This window comes from Cetorhinus maximus, chromosome 11 (genome assembly GCF_964194155.1).
Source record: "Cetorhinus maximus chromosome 11, sCetMax3.hap1.1, whole genome shotgun sequence".
Taxonomy (NCBI): domain Eukaryota; kingdom Metazoa; phylum Chordata; class Chondrichthyes; order Lamniformes; family Cetorhinidae; genus Cetorhinus; species Cetorhinus maximus.
The window spans coordinates 62,877,485-62,901,099 of NC_135889.1; the positions used below are offsets into that span (position 1 = coordinate 62,877,485).

Consider the following 23,615-nt stretch of genomic DNA (forward strand, 5'->3'; position numbering starts at 1 on the left):
CCTGCCTGTCCTTCCGTCCCCACCCCATCTTCCAATCCCAGCCCTGGCCGTGTATTCACTATACCCCCTGACCTTCCCCTCTCCGACGCTGAACGTTCAGTGCTCAGCAAAGGACTTAGTTTCATACCCTTACGCCCTCATCTCAATGAATTTCGGGCTCGGCACGATGCTGAACTCTTATTCAGCCGCCTTCATCTCCGTGCTCACTTCTTTGGGCAGGAGTCCTCTCCCCGTTCAACGGATCCTTTTACCCACATCCAATATTCTCCCTCCACCTGGACCCCTCCCTCTGGATTCTTACCTTCTCTTGATCTTTTCATTGAGAACTGTCGGCGTGACATTAGTCGTCTCAATTTCTCTGCTCCTCTCACCCATTCTAACTTGTCTCTCTCTGAACTTACTGCACTCCGTTCTCTCAGGTCCAACCCTAACATTGTCATCAAACCCGCTGACAAGGGTGCTGCTGTTGTTGTCTGGTGCACTGACCTCTACCTCGCAGAGGCTGAGCGTCAACTCGCAGACATTTCCTCCTACCTCTCCCTGGACCATGACCCCACCACTGAACATCAAGCCATTGTTTCCAGGACTGTCATTGACCTCATCTCCTCTGGAGATCTTCCTTCCATAGTTTCCAACCTGATAGTCGCCCAACCTCGGACGGCCCGCTTCTACCTCCTACCCAAAATCCACAAACAGGACTGTCCCGGCAGACCGATCGTGTCAGCCTGTTCCTCCCCACAGAACTCATTTCTCACTATCTTGACTTCCTTCTCTCTCCCCTTGTCCAGTCCCTTCCCACCTACATCCGTGATTCCTCTGACACCTTACGTCACATCAACAATTTCCAGTTCCCTGGCCCCAACCGCCTCCTCTTCACCATGGACGTCCAATCCCTCTACACCTCCATCCCCCACCGGGATGGTATGAGGGCTCTCAGCTTCTTCCTCGAACAGAGGCCCAAACAATCCCCATCCACCACTACTCTCCTCCGTCTGGCTGAACTTGTTCTCACACTGAACAATTTCTCCTTTAACTCCTCTCACTTCCTCCAAATAAAAGGTGTGGCTATGGGTACCCGCATGGGCCCCAGTTATGCCTGGCTCTTTATGGGGTATGTGGAACATTCCTTGTTCCAGTCCTACTCTGGCCCCCTCCCATAATTCTTTCTCCGGTACATCGATGATTACTTCGGTGCTACTTCATGCTCTCGTTGGGACCTGGAAAAATGTATTAATTTTGCTTCCAATCTCCACCCCTCCATCATTTTCACATGGTCCATCTCTGACACTTCCCTTCCCTTCCTTGACCTCTCTGTCTCAATTTCTGGTGATAGACTGTCCACCAATATCCATTACAAGCCTACCGACTCCCACAGCTACCTCGACTACAGCTCCTCGTACCCCGCTTCCTGTAAGGACTCCATCCCATTCTCTCAGTTCCTTCGCCTCCATCGCATCTGTTCTGATGATGCTACCTTCAAAAACAGTTCCTCTGACATGTCCTCCTTCTTCCTTAACCGAGGTTTTCCACCCACGGTAGTTGACAGGGCCCTCAACCATGTCCAGCCTATCTCCCGCGCATCCGCCCTCACGCCTTCTCCTCCCTCCCAGAAACATGATAGGGTCCCCCTTGTCCTCACTTATCACCCTACCAGCCTCCACATTCAAAGGATCATCCTCCGCCATTTCCGCCAACTCCAGCATGATGCCACCACCAAACACATCTTCCCTTCACCCCCCTTGGCGGCATTCCGTAGGGATCGTTCCCTCCGTGACACCCTGGTCCACTCCTCCATCACCCCCTACTCCTCAACCCCCACCTACGGCACCTCCCCATGCAAACGCAAAATATGCAACACCTGCTCCTTCACTTCCTCTCTCCTCACCGTCCAAGGGCCCAAACATTCCTTTCAAGTGAAGCAGCATTTCACTTGCATTTCCCCCAACTTAGTCCACTGCATTCGTTGCTCCCAATGCGGTCTCCTCTACATTGGAGAGACCAAACGCAGACCGGGTGACCGCTTTGCAGAACACCTTCGGTCTGTCCGCAAGCATTACCCAGACCTCCCTGTCGCTTGCCATTTTAACACTCCACCCTGCTTTCTTGCCCACATGTCTGTCCTTGGCTTGCTGCATTGTTCCAGTGAAGCTCAATGCAAACTGGACGAACAGCACCTCATCTTCCAACTAGGCACTTTACAGCCTTCCGGACTGAATATTGAGTTCAACAACTTTAGATCTTAACTCCCTCCTCCATCCCCACCCCCTTTCCGTTTCTTCCCCCCCCCTTTTGTTTTTTCCAATAATTTATATAGATTTTTCTTTTCCCACCTATTTCCATTATTTTTAAATGTATTCCACCCATCGGTTATTTCACCCCACCCCCACTAGAGCTACCTTGCTTGTCCTGCTCTCCAGTCTTAATTAGCACATTCTTTTAGATAATATCACCACCTTCAACACCTCTTTGTTCTTTTGTCTGTGACATCTTTTGGTTATCTCCTCCTATCACTGCTTGCTTGTCCCAACAACCACCCCCCTTCTTCCCCCACCCCCCCACCCTTAAACCAGCTTATATTTCACTCCTTTCCTATTTCTACTTAGTCCTGTTGAAGGGTCATGAGGACTCGAAACGTCAACTTTGCTCTTCTCCGCCGATGCTGCCAGACCTGCTGAGTTTTTCCAGGTATTTCTGTTTTTGTTTTGGATTTCCAGCATCTGCAGTTTTTTGTTTTTATTACTTACTTTAATCTGTTATACGCTTTGTGCTATTCCAATTTTTGAAAAATATTTTAGCCCCAAATATCTTTAAATCAGATGCAGCAGGCCATACTGCTCCATAACCTCTTTCTGTGTGCATATATTAGATGGCCATGGTAAAAGGATTTACTCAAATTTATTTATATTGATCAATGTAAAATGATGCTTCTGAAAGTCTCTGCCATTCATGGAATAAAACTATAATTCTAGAATTATAGAATAAAAGCAAAATACTGCGGATGCTGGAAATCTGAAACAAAAACAGGAAATGCTGGAAAAACTCAGCAGGTCCGGCAGCATCTGTGAAGAGAGAAACAGAGTTAACATTTCGAGTCCGTATGACATGCAGACTCAAAACGTTAACTCTGCTTCTCTTTCCACAGATGCTGCTAGACCTGCTGAGTTTTTCCAGCATTTTCTAAAATTCTAGAATGTTGGTTTTACTCAAGAGAAAGTTTAAACAAAATTTATCCTGCTGACTGGCTCGTTGACACTACACAATGGCTGGGTGCAAGTTATGCCTGTAATCACATAGACTGCAGAATTTTAGGTTTTAATTGTCTTTCTGTGGAGAGTAGTTGAGTACACGACAGACATTTCTTCACAGAGGGAATGCCAGAGAGGAAAAAAAGTCACACTTACACGAGGTCTAGCTGGTAATTTAGAATGACATTGACAACGGCCTGGGAGCTGATCACACTTCCGCTTAGCACAGATGAAACACAGCACAGGGAGATTTCATTATTTTTTTTCCTGCCATAATATTCCAATAATGCCAGCATTCAATGAGTTTTATCACATGACAAGAGTTAGCAATCTAGGGTGGAACCTTCTGCTCTCCCTGGTGGCGAACTTAGATGTGGGAAGGGCATTTAATTAGACAGGATGGTGGCATACTGGAACCCGGCTGCCTTCCCATTTCTGTTAGAATTAAGTTCTGGGCAGGAAGGTGCCTGGTTAACCTACCTGTCCCGCCGCCTATTGAGGCCCTTAAGTGGCCAATTAACGATCACAGGGCCTCATCCTGCCACCTCTGATATTAACCTAGTGGTAGGCGGGCCTGTCGACATGCACGACAGGCAAAACTGTGCAGCCAGCTTGTCACCTCCATGTTGGGGGTGGGGGGTTGCCTGAATCAAAAGCATTCAGTGCCTGATCGAGGGACTTGACATTGGAAACAGGATAGCTGCTAAGAGTCACCCCCTGCCCTTGCTGCTGACCCCCATACACCCTTGTCCCCACGGCATCCATCACGCGAAATCCCCAACCGCACACATTACTTAGCTGTGCCCTGGGTCACTCAGCGATTCTGGGATTCCGGTAGTCGTTTATCGTCACCAGCCACCACATCCCCTCTGGTGTTGCTGAGCACAAGAGCTGCCGGCCTCTAATTGGCTAACAGCTCTTAGAGACTTCCGCCTCCAGGGTCTTGATTCCAGGGTAAGGCCTGCCGAATGGCAATCCAATCAGACAGTGCTGTGGTCAGTGGTGGGCCTCCTTGAAAAGAGGCAATGCAGTTCTCTCCCCAGATCTACCGTCAGCAGATGAAACCCCTGACGCCTCAACAAGATTCTGCCCCGGTTACAATATGCTCTTTACTAGGTTTTCCCTATTAGATGGTTGGTGAAGTGGATGCACTGTTGCATGAACTAGATGTGGGGAAGATTTGGCACTTGCACTACAAGATGACAGTGCACCATGCATGTGGCCAGGTTAAATGTTGTGTACAGTAATATGTCTGTAGGTTCCAGGAATTGATGAGGGTCAAAGCAGTATACGTTAAACAACATGGCAAGGTAAGAGTACCTGCTAGATTTTTGGGTTCTTTTAACCTTTTTACTGTCGTTATTTTTATCATTAATATTTCAGAATACTGTCCCAAGTGAGCCATCACTCTCTATGTCCTCGAGGTGTTTTAATTTGTCGATATTCAGGTAAAATTCATGGCATGCTTGGGATAGCAAACAAAGAATCCTTTTCTAAATTACTTGCTCCATTGGTAATATCTCATGCTTCCCACATAATCCTCTGTGATTTCATAAGAGGCAGAATGATATAACAGAGGACCAATTTTAACTTAATTAGACAGGAAACTCCCATGTTGTTGACGGGGTTAGACCCTGAACATTTTAACTCCCAGGCCTCGTTATCATTGAGTGACTGGTTGTCCTCCCGATTGTGTCACGAATTGGACACCCTGCCCATTTACAGCCCACAATCTTTGACAAAAGTCCCAACCCCTATTTAAAAAGCAAGTTTGCAACCCATGGTTGCATTTTTCATTTCTGCACTCTTGAGCACATCCAGAGCACATCTGTCTCCTGCTTTTTGATGCCTCCCTGTGGGCCTTGGTGGAGAAACTCAGGACAAGGAGGAAGCATCCATTTCCCAGAAAGCCATTATGCAGGACAGAAGTAAACAAAAGGTTCTGTTCCATCAGCATCCTCCCAGGACCTTTGGTATGCTGTGTAGTTTCATAGCAGTTTCTCAATCTGCATTGTCTGTAGGGCATTGATGTAGAAATTATCTGAATGGTTTAACACTGGATAAAGGGAGTAATGAAGGAGGTACGAAGGACTATTAATGTAGAGGGACTCTGTGTAAGTTCTCAGGGCATGAAAATGAACATGTCAGCGGAATTAATTGATCCCTCACATTTCTTGCTGTGAGACGTTCAGGTGATCTTCTGTAATGACGACTTACCAGACAGGTTTCTACTTGAAACAGATAACTTTATTACAGAGCTCTTTCAGAAGCTACATGCTCAAACCAGGTCCACGGCTACAAAGCTCCACCCCCCCTTGGATTACCCACGCTTAGGGCTCATTCGTCAAGAACAACCACGTGATGCCTAATAGGCAGTAGGAAAAGTTATACCTTCAGTCATTACATTTTCTCCCCCTTTAGAATTTTACATTTCCTATTTACAAAGAACATTTTAATCCACAACATATACATATATACAGGTCAGGCGATTAAAGAGAAAGGCCGGGATTTTCCGTGCCCGCGGGTGTTGAGTATGTTCGGTGGCGTGAGCAGACAATATGGCAAGAAAGCCAAAAATCAGTTTCATGACGTCGTGAAACCAGTTTGTGATCGTCTGCTCCACCTGCTGATGGTGGATCACGCTCCCTACCATCAGACTTCAGGAACCTCATTGCAATACATCAGTATATCCTTATAAGGCCAGCCCACCGGACTCGTCTCCCGCCGCTGGATCATCTGCCCACACTAGCAGGAAAACATGCCAACATGTTTCACAACAGCATATATAAGGCATGCACTTGGCAGGCTGCTCTTCACACAGGACTTCAAGGTTTGTTTGCCTACTTTGCTTCGGTCAGCACTCGCAGTCATCAGCCCCAGGCTTCACAGACAGCACCACATCACTTTTAGGGGGGGATCATGGATAGGTCTCTACCTACCACATCAGCCATATGTGGGTGGCTTTTCAATGGCTGCAGGGCAAGGGGGTGAAATGGCCTCAGGCAAGGGAAGAGGCTACAGGACGAGAGCTGTACTGGGGACGCAGGGTATCCCAGGGTGTGTAGGGGGCACATGTTGATCAGTGCAAGTGGCCTCAAGATGGTGAGGGCTGAGGAGGCAGTCTCTAGAAGAGATGAGGACAGATGGACATTTGAGGGTACGTGTTTGAGAATGGGTGGTGATGTCCCTTAAGCTGGCAGAGTGAGATGCCAATGAACGTGTGATGGGCTTGAGTGTGTGAGTTTAGAGTGATGAGATGGTTGCCATACCCTGGTTGCACGAATGAGATCATTTATCCTCTGTCTGCATTAGATGTCCAACCTCTTCTGTGCAACATTGGCACTGATCACCACTGCCATTGCCTAATGTAGCTGCCCCTCCTGCGGCCAAAGCGAGGGTAAAGGACATCACAGCGTGCCTCCATGGCATCCTAAAGGTGCTCAAGGGCTGCAGGCTTCTTGCCTTTCGGAGCCATGTCTTCTTTGCTGCAGTACTGGACTAGAAACACTGAGCACAGCTGTATTTCAAATGTGATGCCTAGCGTGATGAAGCGGCAAGGTGATGGCATGGCGGGCGAATGAGAGCCCGCCCGCAATGGAAACGCCGCGTTTTCTGGGAATGCATAAGTAATGCGGCGGGTTTGGGAAAGATACGGCGTGAAAACCCGCCATCGCAGTCAGCGGGTAAAGCATCGTTTTACTCACCTGCAACCGCACTTAGTGAAAATCTGGGACAATTCCGCCCTAAGTCTCTGAGGCAGTTTTCTAATCAGTTAGGGGTTTTCCCATTTGAGGTTCTCCCACTGGGTCAACATGATCAGGAACTGCAGCATCAGGTACATCATTAAAAAGCGGCAGCTCAGGATTAGGCAATTCAACAGAGGCATCAGGTATGCCTATTCTAGGTCGACCTGTCGCCTCAGGGATTAAAGGTTTGACATCAGTTACAGATGGAATAATTGGTTGTAGGAATGTCTCTCTACTCCTTAGATGATCCACATGTTTTCGAACAATCTAGTCTCCCTCTTCCACTTGGAATGAAAAGAGACCAGTTTCTGAGACAGTTATATCAGGAATACAACTTTTCTAAAATTCCACAAAAAAACTGTATCTCCTACAGTAAATCTTCCAGCTTTGCTATGAATATCGTGATTCAATTTTTGATTATTCTGATTCTTCTCTACCTTCCACTCTACGTTTGGAAACACCAGACTTAACCTTGTACGTAGGCAGCATTGAACCCGTAGCTGCACGAAGACTCATGCGATAATTGAGAATAAAAAGGGGAAAGTAGAGTTTCTAGAGTACCTTCGGGTAACCTCTTCATTCCTTATTTGAAAGTTTGGACCTGTTCTTTCAGCTAACCCATTTGATGAGGGATGATATGGTACTGTTTTAATTGTTTGATTCCATTTGATTTCCATGAGTCTCTGAAATTCTGAATTAGTAAGGGCTGTACCATTATCCAAACAATGACTTCCAGTAGGCCATAACGCTAAACATTGGCGCAGCTTTTCAATAGTTGCACTTGATGTCGGTGATTTAACTTCATACACATCCATCCACTTAGAACGCGCATCGACAATTAATAAAAACATAGTGCCTAAAAATGGACCTACATAATCTATGTAGTATAACCCAGGGTCGACCAAGCCACTCCCACGGATGCAGTGGGACTTCCGTTGTTGCTGACAGTGGAGACGGTGCTTGACCATGCTTTCAATGTCACTGTATATGCCTGGCCACCAGACATAGCTTCATGCAAGCATCTTCATCTTTGAAATGCCTGGATACACACTGTGAAGCTCTGTCAAGAGTGGTTCCCTTCCTTGCGAAGGGACGTGACTCTTGATCCCAACAACAAGCTTCCATCTTGACAACTTAACTCTGTTTTATGGGCATGGAATGCTCTCATCTCTTCAGACACTGGTGAATTCGACCACCTTTGCAATACAAGGTCTCGGACTTTTGACAAAATTGGATCTCTGTTTGTCCATTTCTTTATTTGTTTCGCACACACAGGCAAAGAGTCCAAGAAAATCAGCACAGGCATAACTTCTTCTGGCACTGGAGCATGTACAATGCTATCTGGTAACAGGAGAGGACTGAGTGCGTCTGCATTTGCAATATGCACGCCAGTACAGTGCATAAAGGTGTACTCATACGCAGAAAATATCAATTCCTAATGTTGAATTTTTGCTGAGGCTATTGGTGGAATGGCTTTATTCTCATTGAATAAACTCATTAATGGTTTATGGTCCAAACATTTGGTGAAATGTCGTCCATGCAAATACTGGTGGAATTTCTTCACTCCAAATATTACTGATAAATCTTCCTTTTCTAGTTGCGAATAACCCTTCTCGGCTGCAGAGAGGGTTCTGGAGACGTAGCCAATTGGCCTTTCGGAACCATCTTCCCTCCTGTGTCACAACACAGCTCCCACACATTAAGGAGATACATCACAGGTTAATATTAATTCTTTTGATGGGTAATAATGTACCAGTAGACATGATGAATGTAATAGCTTTATAACTTTTACAAAGACTTCTTGTTGCGAATTCCATGACTAACGTGTGCAATGGTGCTAACACTGTTGACAAGTCTGGCAAGAAGCGGCTATAATAATTAACTATGCCCAAAAAAAGACTTGAGTTCAGTGACACTGGAAGGAGAGGGCACCTCTTTGATTACCCTGACTTTCTCCTCTACTGGATGTAACCCCATGTTATCCACCCGATGACCCAGGCAAGTGACTTTTGGTGCTTGGAATATACATTTCTCTTTCTTTGATTGTACAGCAGCTTCCAAAAATCTTCTTAAAACTTCTTCTGTGTTGGCCAAATGTTTGGCTTCCATTGACCGTGATCGGAACATCATCTATGTACACTACTATTCGGGGATGTCCTTGCAATAGGCTTTCCATGGTCCTTTAGAAGATTGCACATGCAGGTGTTACTCCAAAGGGTAGGTGTGTTTGTTACAGGCCCTTATGCACATTGATGGTTACATACCCTCTAGACGTGCTATCCAATTCTAGCTGTTGGTGTTCATGGCTCATGTCCAGTTTGGCATAGGATTTGGCTTCAGCTAGCTTTGCGTACAAGTTGTCTAGCTTCGGGATAGGATATTAATCTAGGTTAGCTGCCTTGTTCACGGTCAATTTGTAGTCCCTACAAATGTGAATAGTTTGATCAGGTTTCATCGCAGGGACTATGGGCACTGCTCATTCCGAAAATTGTACTGGCTGGATGATACCTAGCTTTTCAAAGTAGCACAATTCTGCATCTCCTTTAAGGCATAAGGCACAGGTCTGGCCTTAAAGAAAGGGGTGTTGCTTCCGAATCTAAATATATTTTTGCTTGCAAGTCTTTTATTCGTCACAAAATACACTGTCGTATTTCCTTAACAGTTGAGCTTAATTTTTTGTAACCAGTCATGGCCCAGAAGACTAGGTCCTTCACCTGTGACTATGATCACTGGAAGCTGGGCTGCCTGTTGCCTTTAGGACACAGGTACTGTGGCAATGCCCTTTACCTGTATGGACTCTCCAGTGTATATCTTCAGTTGAGCCCTGATTTGCTCCAGATTCAGTGGCTGGGTACCTTAATTTAGGTATTTAAATGTGTGCTCTCCTGCCACTGTGGTTGAGGCTCCAGTATCTATCTCCTTGACAATTATTGGTTCAGTTTTTACTGCTTTGACATTGCACATGAAATAGATATTGATATTAGTATCGGCAGCTTCGGGATCTGTTATATTATTCACCTCAGTCATTTTGGCCTGCTGTCTTATGGGCTGAATCGATTTCGCCCTACATTGCTTTATTACGTGATCTTTCTTGTGGCAGTAATGGCATTCTGCCTCCTTGAATCTGCAGGTGTCTGGTACATGATTACCCCCACATCGGTAATAGATTAGCTTTGGAGTCACTGCTGAAACGCTTCCACTAGCCCTTTTCATTTTTTGAGCAGCAGAAATCGTCTCTCGCTTCTCTGCTCTCTCTCCGGTTTTTGCACCACGCCTGACAGCAGGTTCCCACCTCAACTGAAGAATTGCGCCATGTTGCACATTCTATAAAGCCTTCGAATCTCTCACAGCATTTTCCATGGCTAGCACTATTTCCATGGCGCACTTCAAATTGATGTTAACTTCAGCAAGTAAATGGCACTGAATGGCGTCATCGTGAACGCCACAAACTAACCGGTCCCACAACATGTCATTGAGTGTGTCTCCAAAGTCAGTGTTCAGTCAACTGAACTTTGCTATATAAGTTGTGATGGACTCTCCCGGGGCCATTACTCTTGAGTTAAACTTAAACCTCTGCATTATTAGTGATGGCTTCGGCTGAAAATGTGTCTTCACGAGGTCTACCAATTCGTTAAGATTTAGAATTGGGAGCGTTCGGGGCTGTCAGACTGCAGATGAGGTTATATGTCCTGCTACCACAGACACTCAAAAGAATTGCTTTCTGCTTTTCCTCCACTGTTATTTCGTTTGCCACGAAATGAAGCCAAGGCTCCAGCCTTCCATGGATGCATCATAAGGGTTGGTTCTTCCAAAGAATGGCATGATTGATGAGTATACTATTCTTTTTAACCTAAGAACCGATGTACTCACATTTACAAGGCAAGGTGCAGCGGTGGAGCTATTTTACTCTGATCGCCAAATGTAATGACTTGAAGTACCGGACTGGTTTCTACTTGAAACAGATAACTTTATTACAGAGCTCTTTTAGAAGCTACATGCTTGAACCAGGTCCATGACTAGAAAGCTCCACTGCTCAGATTACCCACGCTTAGGGCTTATTCGTCAAGAGCAATCACGTGACCCCTAATAGGCAGTAGGAAAGATTATACCTTCAATCACTACATCTTCCTTCTACTGGTTCCTCATCTTCCCTGTGCTTTCTTCATCCAATGAAGACAGCAGCTGCTCTGCCTCCTTCAACTGCAGGCCTCTGTGTATGATGAGACAGTGAAATATAAATTAAAGCACATGGGGCCAGGGGTAATATACTGGCATGGATTGAGAATTGGTTGACAGGTCGGAAACAAAGAGTGAGAATAAATGGGTCTTTTTCCAGATGGCAGGCGGTGACTAGTGGTGGACTTATCACTACAATGTGGGACACTTTTCGTGGGACATATTGGAGGGAGTCGCAGGCATGTTGCAACACCTGAACCTCTGCTCAATAATTATTGAGCAGCAATTTGAAGAAACCAGCAATAATTTTAAATCCAGTGCATTAGAATACAAGAAGACAGTATATATTAGGGAGGAAGTAGAAATATAGAAACTAGGTGCAGGAGTAGGCCATTTGGCATTTCGAGCCTGTTTCGCCTTTCAATATGATCATGGCTGATCCTCTATCTCTACGCCATATTCCTGCTTTCTCTCCATACCCCTTGATGCCCTTAATACCCAAAAAATTATCAATTTATTTCTTCAATATACTCAGTGACCTGGCTTCCACAGCCTTCTGTGGTAGAGAATTCCACAGCTTGACCACTCTCTGAGTGAATAAATTTTTCCTCATCTCAGTCCTAAATGGCCTGCCCTGTATCCTGAGACTGTGGCCCCTGGTTCTAGACTCCCCAACCAGGGGAAACATCCTCCCTGCATCTAGTCTGTCTAGCCCTGTTAGAATTTTATATGTTTCAATCAAATCCCCTCTCATTCTTCTAAACTCTAGTGAATACATGCCCAGTCAAACCAATCTCTCCTCATATGACAGCCCTGTCATCCTCAATATCAGCCTAGCGAACCTTCGCTGCACTCCCTCCATGGCATGTGTATCCTTTCTTAGGCAGGGAGACCAAAACTGCGTGCAATACTCCAGGTGTGGTCTTACCAAGGCCTTGTATAACTGCAGTAAGGCATTCCTGCTTCTGAACTCAAATCCTCTTGCAATGAAGGCAAACATACCATTTCCTAATTGCTTGCTGCACCTGCCTGTTTACTTTCATTGACTGGTGTACGAGGACACCCAGATCCCTTTGTATATCCACATTTCCCAATATATCACCATTTAAATAATATTCTGCCTTTCCGTTTTTCACACCGAAGCGTATAACTTCACATTTATCCACGTTATACTGCATCTGCCATGTGTTTGCCCACATACACAACTTGTCTAAAACACCCTGAAGCCTCCTTGCATCCTCCTCACAAACCCACCCAGTTTGTGTCATCAGCAAACTTGGAAATATTGCATTTGGTTTCCTCATCCAAGTCATTTATATATATCGTGAATAGCTGGGGCCCAAGCACTGATCCCTGCGGTACACCACTAGTCACTGACTGCCATCTGGAAAAAGACCCATTTATTCCCACTCTCTGTTTCCAGCCTGTCAACCAATTCTCAATCCACACCAGTATATTACCCCTGATCCCATGTGTTTTAATTTTGCTCACTGCCCTCTTATGTGGGACCTTATCCAAAGCCTTCTTGAAATCCAAAAACACCACATCCACTGGTTCCCCTTATTTGTTCTACTAGTTACATCCTCAAAAAACTCCAGTAGATTAGTTAAGCATGATTTCCCTTTCATAAACCCATGCTGACTTTGTCTAATTCCGTTAATGCTTTCCAAATGTTCTGTTACCACGTCTTTTTAATAGGCTCTAGCATTTTCCCCACTACTGATATGAGGCTAACTGGTCTGTAATTTTCTGTTTTTTCTCTCCCTCCTTTTTTAAATAGTGGGGTGACATTTGCCAACTTCCAATCTGTAGGAACTACTCCAGAACCTATAGAATTTTGGAACATCACCACCAATGCATCCAATATTTCCAGGGCCACTTCCTTTAGTACTCTGGGATGCAGATTATCAGGCCCTGGGGATTTTTCATCCTTTAACCCCATTAATTTCTCTAGCACCATTTTTTTTTTACTAACACTGATTTTCTTCAATTCCTCCCTCTCACTAGACCTTTGGTTCCCTAATATTTCTGGGAAATTATTTGTGTCCTTTTTTGTGAAGACAGAACCAAAATATGTGTTCAATTCTTCTGCCATTTCTTTAATCCCCATTATAATTTCCCCTGTTTCTGACTATTAGGGGCCTACATTTGTCTTTGCAAATCTTTTTGTCTTCATGTATTTACGGAAGCTTTTACAGTCAGTTTTTATGTTCCCTGCAAGTTTACTCTCATGCTCCATTTTCCCCTTCTTGATCAATCTTTTTGCCCACTTATGCTGAATTCTAAACTGCTCCCAGTCTTCAGGCTTGCTGCTTTTTCTGGAAATTGCATATGTCTCCTCTTTGGATCTAATACTATCCCTAATTTCTTCTGTAATCCATGGCTGAGCCACCTTTCTTGTTTTATTTTTGGGCCAGACAGCAATGATTAATTATTGTAATTCATGCACATGTTCCTTAAATATTAGCCATTGCCTATTCATCATCAACCCTTTTAGTCAGGTTCCCCAATCCATCATTGCCAACTTGCACCTCATACCCTCGTAGTTCCCTTTATTTAGGTTCAGGGCCCTAGTTTCGGATTCAACTTCTTAATTTCAATTTCTTAATGAACAATTCTATCATTTTATGGTCGCTCTTCCCCAAAGGACCCCGCACAACAAGATTGTTAATTAATCCTTTCTCACTGCACAATACCCAGTCTAGGATAGCCTGCTCTCCAGTTGGTTTCTCAACATATTGGTCTAAAAAACTATCATGTACACACTCCAGGAAATCCTCCTCCACAGTATTATTGCTAGTATGGTTTGTCCAATCTATATGTAGATTAAAGTCACCCATGATTACAGTTGTACTCTTATTGCATGCACCTCTAATTTCCTGTTTAATCCCTTCCCTTACATCTCCATTACTGTTTGGGGGCCTACAGGCAACCTCCATCAACGTTTTCTGTTCCTTGGTGTTTCTTATCTCCACCCAAACAGATTCCACATCATGATTTTTCGAGCCAATATCCTTCCTCACTATTGCATTGATTTCCTCTTTGACTAACTGTGCTACCTCACCTCATTTCCCTATTTGCCTGTCCTTCCTAAATATTGAATACCCCTGGATGTTCAGTTCCCATCCTTAGTCACCTTGCAGCCATGTCTCCGTAACTGCAACTATATCATAACCATTTATATCTATTTGCGTTACCTTATTGCGAATGCTCCGCGCATTAACATACAATGCCTTTAGACTTGTCTTTTTAACCTTTTTAGTCATCTTAGCTTTATTTTGCACTATGACCTCATTTGTTTTTTACCCTTGTTTTTTCTGCCTTCCACTTTTGCTTCTTACTTTTCTGTCTTGCGTCTCTATCCTTGTTTCTCCCTCCTCTGTCTTCCAGCTCAGGTTCCCACCCCCCTGCCATTCTAGTTTAAACCCTCGCCGACAGCACTAGCAAACACTCCCCCGAGGACATTGGTCCCGGTCCTGCCCAGATGCAATCTGTCTTGTTTGTACTGGTTCCACCTTCCCCGGAACTGGTCCCAATGTCCCAGGAATCTGAATCCCTCTCCTCTACACAATTTCTGCAGTCACGTATTCATCCAATATATCCTGATATTTCTACTCTCGCGAGCATGTGGCACTGGTGGTAATCCTGAGATTACTACCTTTGGGGTCCTATTTTTTAATTTATGCCCTAACTCCCTATATTCAGCTTGTAGGACCTGATCCTTATTTTTCAGTTGGTACCAATAGGTACCACGACCACTGGTTGTTTGCCCTCCCCCTTTAGAATGCTCTGCAGCCTTTCCGAGACATCTCTGACCCTGGCACTAGGGAGGCAACACACCATCCTGGAGTCTCCTTTGCGGCCACAGAAAGGGCTGTCTGTTCCCTTTCTATTGAATCCCCCATCACTATAACCCTGCCACTCTTCTTCCTCCCTTCTTGTGCAGCAGAGCCACCCGTGGTGCCATGGACTTGACTCCTGCTGCTTTTCCCTGAGAAGTCATCTCCCCCCAACAGTATCCAAAAGGGTATATCTGTTAGAGAGGAGGACAGCCACAGAGTACTCCTACACTACCTGCCTTCGTCTACTCTGCCTGGCGGTCAACCATCCCTTTTCTGCCTGTTCATTCTTTACCTGCGGTGTGACCACCTCACTGAACGTGCTGTCCATGACAATCTCAGCATCATGGTTCTCCACAGTGAATCCACCCGCAGCTCCAGCTCTGAAATGTGGTTAGCCAGTAGCTGCAGCTGGGCACACTTCCTGCACACATAGTCGCCAGGGACACTGGAAGTGTCCATGACTTCCCACATAGCGCAGAGGAGCATATCATGGGTGCGAGCTCTGCTGCCATGACTTCCTTTTAGATTAAGTGGTAATGGGCAAACGAGACTTGGTATAGGATTGGATATGGTCAGCTGAGTTTTTGATGGAACTGGCCTGATTATCTTGAAAAACTTGAGTATAAGTGACAGAAGTGTGGATAATGGTTTTGGCAGCAGTGGGGATAAGGTAGGGGTGGAAATGGTGGTTAGGGTGTGGGGTTTCAAATTCAATTTTGGGTCAAGCAGGACAGCAAAGTTTTACGCCCTTCAGTGAATGAGTAAAAGGTCTGTTCCCTAAAATGAGCAACTTAATGTGGCTACACAGGTTTCAGGCTTCTGCTGTAGTATTGGAAGTTGCCTCCATTCTTATGTACTTGAACTCTCTCCATCATACTTGATCTCTGCATACATTCCATTTGGGCATTTCTTCATGTCATATTCGATTGATTTGCAAGCTTCAGCCAGCATAGGTTGTACTGGGGTTAGAAGGTTAGCCTTAATGTTGAGAATTTTCTTCAATCCTGGTACTTGTTCAGATTCTTGTTGACTCTGGAGAACACGGTCAACCATATCTTACAAATTACGTGAGGCTTTGGATGCATCATAAGCATTGGGGTCTAAGGCATCCAACAAATGTTTTGCTCCCGAATTCATTCTTAGATCATGCTTGATCAACCTGATGATGCATTTCAGATCATTAACTGTACATTTTGAAGCAATATTCTGAAGCTTCTTCTGTTGGTCTTCTTTCCTGGTCATCTTGGACAGTTGGGTGAGAGCTGCCTCGACCTCCTGAATGGTTATTACACTTTTATGGGCCGGAGGGAAATTCTGACGCTCTTCAAAAAGTTGATCGGGCAGAAACTGCTCCATTTTGGTGACTATCATCAAAGGGCAGTATTTAAACAGGAAAAGGATAGATTCTTGGAAACTCTGGCAGTGATGGTGCAGGGGCATGAAGGATGGATCCAAGCAATAGTAGTCCCAAAGATATGGATGAAACAGGAGTGATGTAGGAGTATGGCATGATCGTATTATATGACCGTATGATATTAAAAACATGGAGAGGTCAAGGTGGAGTAGAAGCAATAATGCACCCTGATTAGTTACATAGGGTATCAATAGTGACTTTGGTCAGGTTTGTCTTGTTGTTGTAGGCAAAGAACCAACCATACTGTAGGGAAGCATGGAAACCAGGAAAGGTAGCTGAGTGATCAGGTATTGTATAGGGAGAGGTTGAGGAAGCAGGAGGCAAGGGAAAAACTACAAAATGACTCGGGATTGGGGTAGGATAGATGGAGTTGATAAGGAACAGGGATGGGAGATAGATGGAAGAAATAGCCTAGGAAGGTTTAGGTGGTCTCAATGTCAGTGACAAAGAAATCCATAAATTCCTCACATTTGGTTTTAGAAATGAGGCTGGAGGGCAGGAGTTTGTGTGGAAAAGAAACCATGGGTTTTCCTTAGCTTCTAGAATAATCCAGAAGTATTGGGATGTTAGAAGCAACATGGGGATTTTACGACATTAAAGGTGCTATGTAAATGTAAGCTGCTGTTGGCATAAGAGATTTTGCTGAGAAGAGAAAACCGGATCTGGTCATTCATAATCTTAAACAGATCAACTATTTTGAAGTGATTATACAATGTTGGTTGTTCTAAAGTTATTTCACATATCAATTAAAATGCTATTTTCGTATTGCTGAAAATAGGGACATGCTGTTGAAGACATGTCGTCTTGCACCCATCAAGACAGAATTGCAAGAATACCAAATTTCAAAAGGAATCACAATTTATACAGCATGGGAAAAGGGTGTTGATTGGTTGGCAAGTGGACTCTGATTGGTAGAGGCATTGCCATGGAGAATGCCTCCATTCACCATGGAAACAATTATTTCCCCAAGCTTTTGTTTAGTTCAAAAAGGTGCAATGTCTGGACATATCTTTCTATTTGCAAAGGGCAGGATCCTGCGTATGAATACATGTAGCTTCTAGCATGCGTAAGCTAGCCACCTTGTGAGCACGACTTATAATCTTAAATTGGTTGTTAATGTAATTCTTAGCACAATCAGGATTGTTTAGTAAGTATGGTCCAATCACAGAACCACATCTAATGTTGGACACTATGTTCTGAGTTTTGCAATCATGGGCTGGTTGAGTATGGTCAGTACTCTGGCTATTGCAAACAGCCGAAGGGACATACTGTTTGTTACAATTTACCAGGCATTGAGATGTATGGCCCACATACCTGGCATCACACCAGCACTGAAACCTGGTGTCATCTTCCTCTAACATTGGTCATGCCCAGGTCTGCTGCTAATTTTTGCTGGGTTATCTACTTTGGACAGCAAAACACATATGGGTGTAATTTTGGCTTTGTCCAGAGTATAATATGGGTGACGTAAGATCACTGCCCGGTTATCCAGTTCTCCTGATTTTTATTTCCTTCATTTGACTTCAATTGAAAGAAAACTGGGAGAGATGAATAACAGGCAGCTGATCATCCATTTTATTTTATAATATTATTATTATAAAAAGTCAAATTTACACCCATAATGCCTACATAGCATGCCTCTGGCTACTTCTGGGCTCCCTGGCTGCTCTTTGCCAATTGGAAACTCCATGTTTACTTTTTGACGTAATCATCACACTTTTACCTACTTAGAAGTATTTACTTAGCAGAAGAGTGCTTCAGAAAGTAATGAAGCAATTTCCAACAGCAAACAGTATCCCTGGACTCTCAGGCTGCCATGACAAAAGCCATGAGCGGAAAGGCTGGGAAGAGGTGAAGATGAGAGAAATATTATGGGGGGGGGGTGAGGGACAACAGTGAGTGGAGGAGGAGAAGAAAATAGAAAGGCTGATGGTAAGACAAAGAGCAAGGTTGAAGGAAACAAGAAGGGGACACAGACAAAAAGAGGGGAAGAGGTCAGAATTAAAAGTGAACACTGACCCATGCCAACATGGTACTCAACCTTCCTGAGTGCAGCAGGTCATTGAAGCGCTCCTAGGTGCTGTGCCGGAAGCAATTCAATGACCTGCTGCGCTCAAGAGGGCTGAGTACCATGTTGGCATGGGTCAGTATGCAGATGTGTTAAGGTCTGGCCATCCCCCTCAGGGGTGCTAGAGTCTGAGTGCCAACTGTCAATCACGCCAGAGCTGGCTGCTTGGACTGAGTGCCTTCCGGCTCAAGGGCCACGACTCAGATGTGCCCTGCCAGGTGCTCCTCAGCTGGGCTGGCCAGGTTGCAATGGTGCTGCATGTACAGAGTGGATTAATCAATGCTCCTCTGTTGTTTAAGGAAAAGGCCTACACCAATAGAGAAATGTCACAGACTGGCGGAGGACCCGCTAACCTCCTAATCCTCTCGAGGTATGAACAAGACGCCCTAGAGTTCGAGAGCTAGCACGCCACACGGGCAACCGGGCGTGGAGAGGCTGGGATGGCAGGCAAAAGTAAGAGTGCAGTGCACAGAGGTGAGAATTTTGACTTGTACAACCATTCTAGTGTAGTCTTTTCATTGAAATGAGCCTTGAATCTGGAGTCCCCATTGATCATTGGAAGATGAGGGCACCATGATGCAGATCTCCGTTGCCTCAACAGGATGCCAGGCATGCGCAGTGACAGTGTGATGATTTTAACTAACGACATGTCCTTCTTCTCCCTTTTAGGTTCACCAGCAGGCGTTCAACATCCTGACCCCGAAGGGCCACCCCTGACACTGGAGGACCACTGGGCGTCGTTTGCACCTGCATCACACCCACTCTCGGAAGCAGGCACCAGCGCAGATACCAACACCTCGGTGAGCATTACAGCGGTGGCTAGTATCTCGGTGCACATTGGTGAGGGCACTTCACAATCACTTGAGGTGCAGGCGGAGGCAGAGTGTGCCCAGGGCGCCAGCAGACAGTTGGGGACCAGGACGATGCTCAGTCGAAAGCTGGTGATGAGGCTTGCCGGCAGATGCTGGATGTCCAGCGAGATATATGGCAGGATCTGGCGGAGATCCATGAGGGTGTGCGTGCCCTGGTTTCCATGATGGAGGAGTCCATGCGGAGTGTGAGCACTGCGTTGACCATCATGGCCGAGCACATTGCCTCCTCCATTGAGAGAGTGGTGACTCTCATGAGGAGACAGCCCCAGGGACAGAATGTGGGGTTGCGATCGGATCTGCAAGCCCTCACACAGGCACTGACCTCAGGTGGTCAGTGTCAATGTGGGAGATGGGTGAGGCACCCAGTATCCCAGCTAGGTGCCTGTCCATCAATGGTGTGCAGGGAGGTCCACAGTGACCTCACATTGGTGCACAAGCTGCCTGTCGCATCTGCGGGCTCCTCTCAGGTGCTCCTGATGACGGCAGCAGCATCTCCGCCCCTCCGCCAGTGACCGTGGCATCTGATGAGGCTGTGGTGCCTGGGGAAATGCCAGCCGTGGCACTGGCCGCTCCCTGCCAGGTGGGGCCAGCACGGGCTCCACTGGCCAGAGGACGACCGTCAAGGTTATCAAGGCCAACAAGGCAGCAGAGTCAGCAGGCTGTGTCCAATGCCGGTGCCAGCGAGGGAGAGCACCTAGACATTGTACTTGCGAATGTAAGTTAAAGGCAGCATGAGCACAAGAAGGACAGGTCACAGGTGATTTTACGTTCGTTTTTGTTTACTTTATGTATACTGGTCTGATGTTGAATGCCAGAAACGTTTCTGTTAAGATTACTGAACTGTCAGAATGACATAAAATATGTTTTTGTCGTCATGGCCTGAGTATGCTTCACCTTTTTATTTCATTGGTGTGGGGAATGCCAGTATGTAATGCTGGACACAGGTGGCTCTGAACTTTATTGCACAGGCACTGAGTGTTCTTTGGGTTCAAATGAAAGGGTCCTTTCAGACATCCGGGATGGAGGTGGCAGCCCTGGCATGAGGTGGGAGCGGGTCTTTGGCAGCCTAGCTGAAAGAGCATTGGATCAAGGCGTCCCTGATGTCCCTGCCTCCTTGAAGATTACAGGGGTCTGCCTACACGCCCTTGGCATTCTCCTCATCATTATCCTCTTCTAACTCACTACTGGATTCATCCTCTGTGGCCTGTGCAGCTGCCTCAAGATCCTCTTTCACCAATGAGTCCCCTCATGCCAGGGTGAGATTGTAGAGAGCGCAGCATGCAACCACAATCAGTGATACCCGCTCTGGGGGGTATTGTCGTGCTCCCCTTGAACGGTCCAGGCATCAGAAGCACATCTTGAGAAGACCTATGGTCCTCTCTACCACTGCCCTTGTGCAGGCATGACTCGTATTGTAATGTTTCTCTGCCTCTGTTCTTGGGTGGCGGAGAGGGTTCATGATCCACATCTTCAACGGATAGCCCTCATCACCCAGCAGCCATCCATCCAGTCAGGTTGGAGCACTGAAGAACCTCAGCACCTGGGAGTGTCTCAGGATGTACGCGTCAGGAGAGCTGCCAGGGTACCGTGCACAGACTTGCGGACTCTGCATCCTGTGGTCACACACTATCTGCACATTCATGGAATGGAATCCCTTCCCTGTTGACGAAGACACCCGGCTGACCTGCTGGCACCTTGATGGCTACATGTGTGCAGTCAATTGCTCCCTGGACGCGGGGGAACGCAGAAATTGCTGCAAAGCCTCTGGCTCGCTCAGCCTGGCTGGCCTCGTCCGTACAGTAAAGAATAAAGGTCAATACGCGCCTGAACAGAGCTTCTGTCACCAGCTTGACGCAATTGTGGACAGCTGATTGGGAGACTCTATGCAGATCCACCACTGACCCCTGGAAAGAGCCAAAGTTCAGGGCTGCTGTGACCTTCAGAGCCACTGGCATGAGGTGTCCACCCACACAGTCGGAGCTGATCTCAGGCCCCATCATCTGGCAAATGGAGGTCATGCTCTCCCTTGAGAGGCGGAGCCTCATTCAGCATTGCACCTCAGACATATTGAGGCAGCTGCATCGCCGCCTGTAAATCCTGGTGGCAGGAAAGTGGCATCTTCTGCGGCCCCTTCCACCTTGGACCACCTGCTGACCCTGCACCCCTTGTGCCTGCGCCTGACCTCCCACAGGTCCCGCCCCTGGAAGCTGCATAGGGACATGTGGCCTCCTCTCCCTTCTGTCCCTCTCTTCCTCCTCCTTAGAGGAGGTGCCTCCAGTGGAGGCCATAATCCCCATTACTAGGGTAAGGGAAGGCTGTCTGACACCTGGAAGGGTCTACACGGTCTGAATCCTTCAGTGGCCTGGCAGACAGCAATGAGTCCTGATATGCAGCCTGGAAATGTTAAGAATGAAGCCTCTAACAGAGATGAAGCTGCCAACTGCCAATAAGCAACCAATCTCCAAAACTCCTCGCTACTCACATTGGTAATGCTGCTGACCCTTTTTATCCCGCCTCTGGATGAGGCTGGCTGCCCACCCATTTTTCTCATGCGACAAGCAGAAAATCGCAGGGCCAGGAAAAATCACAGTCAATTGGAATGTTAAGCGCCTTAAGTGGCCACTTAATTAATGGCGAGTGCTGCTCTGGCGCCTGCACGCACCAGTGTGAAATGTCATGTAAGTGCATGATGACGTCAGGACGCTCGCCTGATGTCATCGCTCACTATTTTACTCCCATTCGGGTTGGGCGCCCGCCCGTGGGACTAAAAATTCTGCCCCATGTGTAGATCTCCTTTTTGGTTCCTAATCAGCCCTACTCCTGTTCTACCATTTTACTATTTATATGCCTGTCATAGACTTTTGGATTCCCTTTTAGCTGCCAGTCTCTTCTCATCTTCTTTCTTTGTCTCTCTTATTTCCTTTCTCACTTTCCACTTTGCCTCTCATTTCCTGATATTATCAACTTGACATTTGTCAAAGATACGCTTTTCAACTTCATCTTATTTCCTATCTCTTTTGTCAGCTAGGGAACTCTGGTTTTGTTTGCGCTATCTTTCCCCTTCGTGGGAATGTACCTTTACTGTACCCAAACCATATCCTCTTAAAAGGTGGATCATTGTTCTGTTATAATTTTGCCTACTAATTTTTGAGTCCAATTTACCTGGGACAGATCCAAACACACTCCACCGAAATAGGCCCTCCTCTAATTAAGCATTTTTACTCCAGATTGCTTCTTGTCTTTTTCCATAGTTAAGCTAAACCTTAGGTGGGAGAACCTAGAACTATGAGTTACTGTTTAAAAATAAGGGGTTGCCCATTTAAGACAGAGATGAGGAGAAATGTTTTCTCTCAGTGAGTAGTGAGTCTTTGGAACTCCCTTCCTCAAAAGGCAATAGAAACAGAGGGTGGAATTTTCCGTGCCCGCTGGCATCAGGCATGTTTGGCGGCGTGAGCAGGCAATATGGTGAGAAGGCCAAAAATTGGTTTCATGACATCGTGAATCCATTTTGCAATCATCTGCTCTAAGTGTCAATGGCAGCCATGTTTCCTGTCATCAGACACCGGGAACCTCATTCTAATACATCTGCATGTCATTACAATCCCCTACGCTGGATCATTTGAGCACTTTGGCATGATTGTATGGTGACGTGTTTCACAACTGTATATAAGCAATGTGCACCTGTACTTCGCTTGGGACTTTGAGGTCTGTTTGCTTACCTTGCTTCGGGCAGCATTCATGGTCAGCGCCAGGCTTCGCAGACAGCATCACATTACTTTTAGGGGGGCTCTGGGGCTAGTCTCTACCTACCAGACCACGCAAAGGTGAGGGGTGGCTTCTCAATGGCTGCACTTGCTTTGGGAAGGGGGAGAAGTGGCCTGGACGTGGTAAAACGTCCTTTTCCCCACCTGCTACTGCACTTAGTGCAAATCTAGGGCGATTCCGCCCAGAGTCTTTGAATATTTTTAAGGCAGAGCTTGATAGATTCTTGATAAACAAGGGTGTGAAAGGTTATCGGGAGTAGGTGGGAGGTTACAATCAGATCAGCCATGATCTTATTGAATGGCAGGGCAGGCTTGAGCAGCTGAGTGGCCTACTCCTGCTCCTATTTCGTATGTTATAATCCTATGATCACTGTTCACTAATGTTTCACTATTGGTACTAGATCCATCTCTTTCTCAACAGCCAGATTCAGTAATGCCTCTTCTTCATTGGGCCAGAAATAAACTGATCAAGAAAATTCTCCAATGCA

General features: G+C 46.1%; 1 protein-coding gene across 4 annotated transcripts in view; it reads right to left on the reverse strand.

The window, feature by feature from the left end:
• Positions 1 to 23,615, reverse strand: part of metap1d (methionyl aminopeptidase type 1D (mitochondrial)) — a 173,561-nt gene that overhangs the window by 94,977 nt on the left and 54,969 nt on the right. Inside the window, exon 2 of one of the 4 annotated variants that reach the window (XM_078552110.1) lies at positions 11,101 to 11,201. The exons of the other annotated variants lie outside the window; for them this stretch is intronic. The gene's annotated coding sequence lies outside the window, so the exon portion shown is untranslated. The remainder of the gene's footprint in view (positions 1 to 11,100; positions 11,202 to 23,615) is intronic. 4 annotated transcript variants of the gene reach the window in all.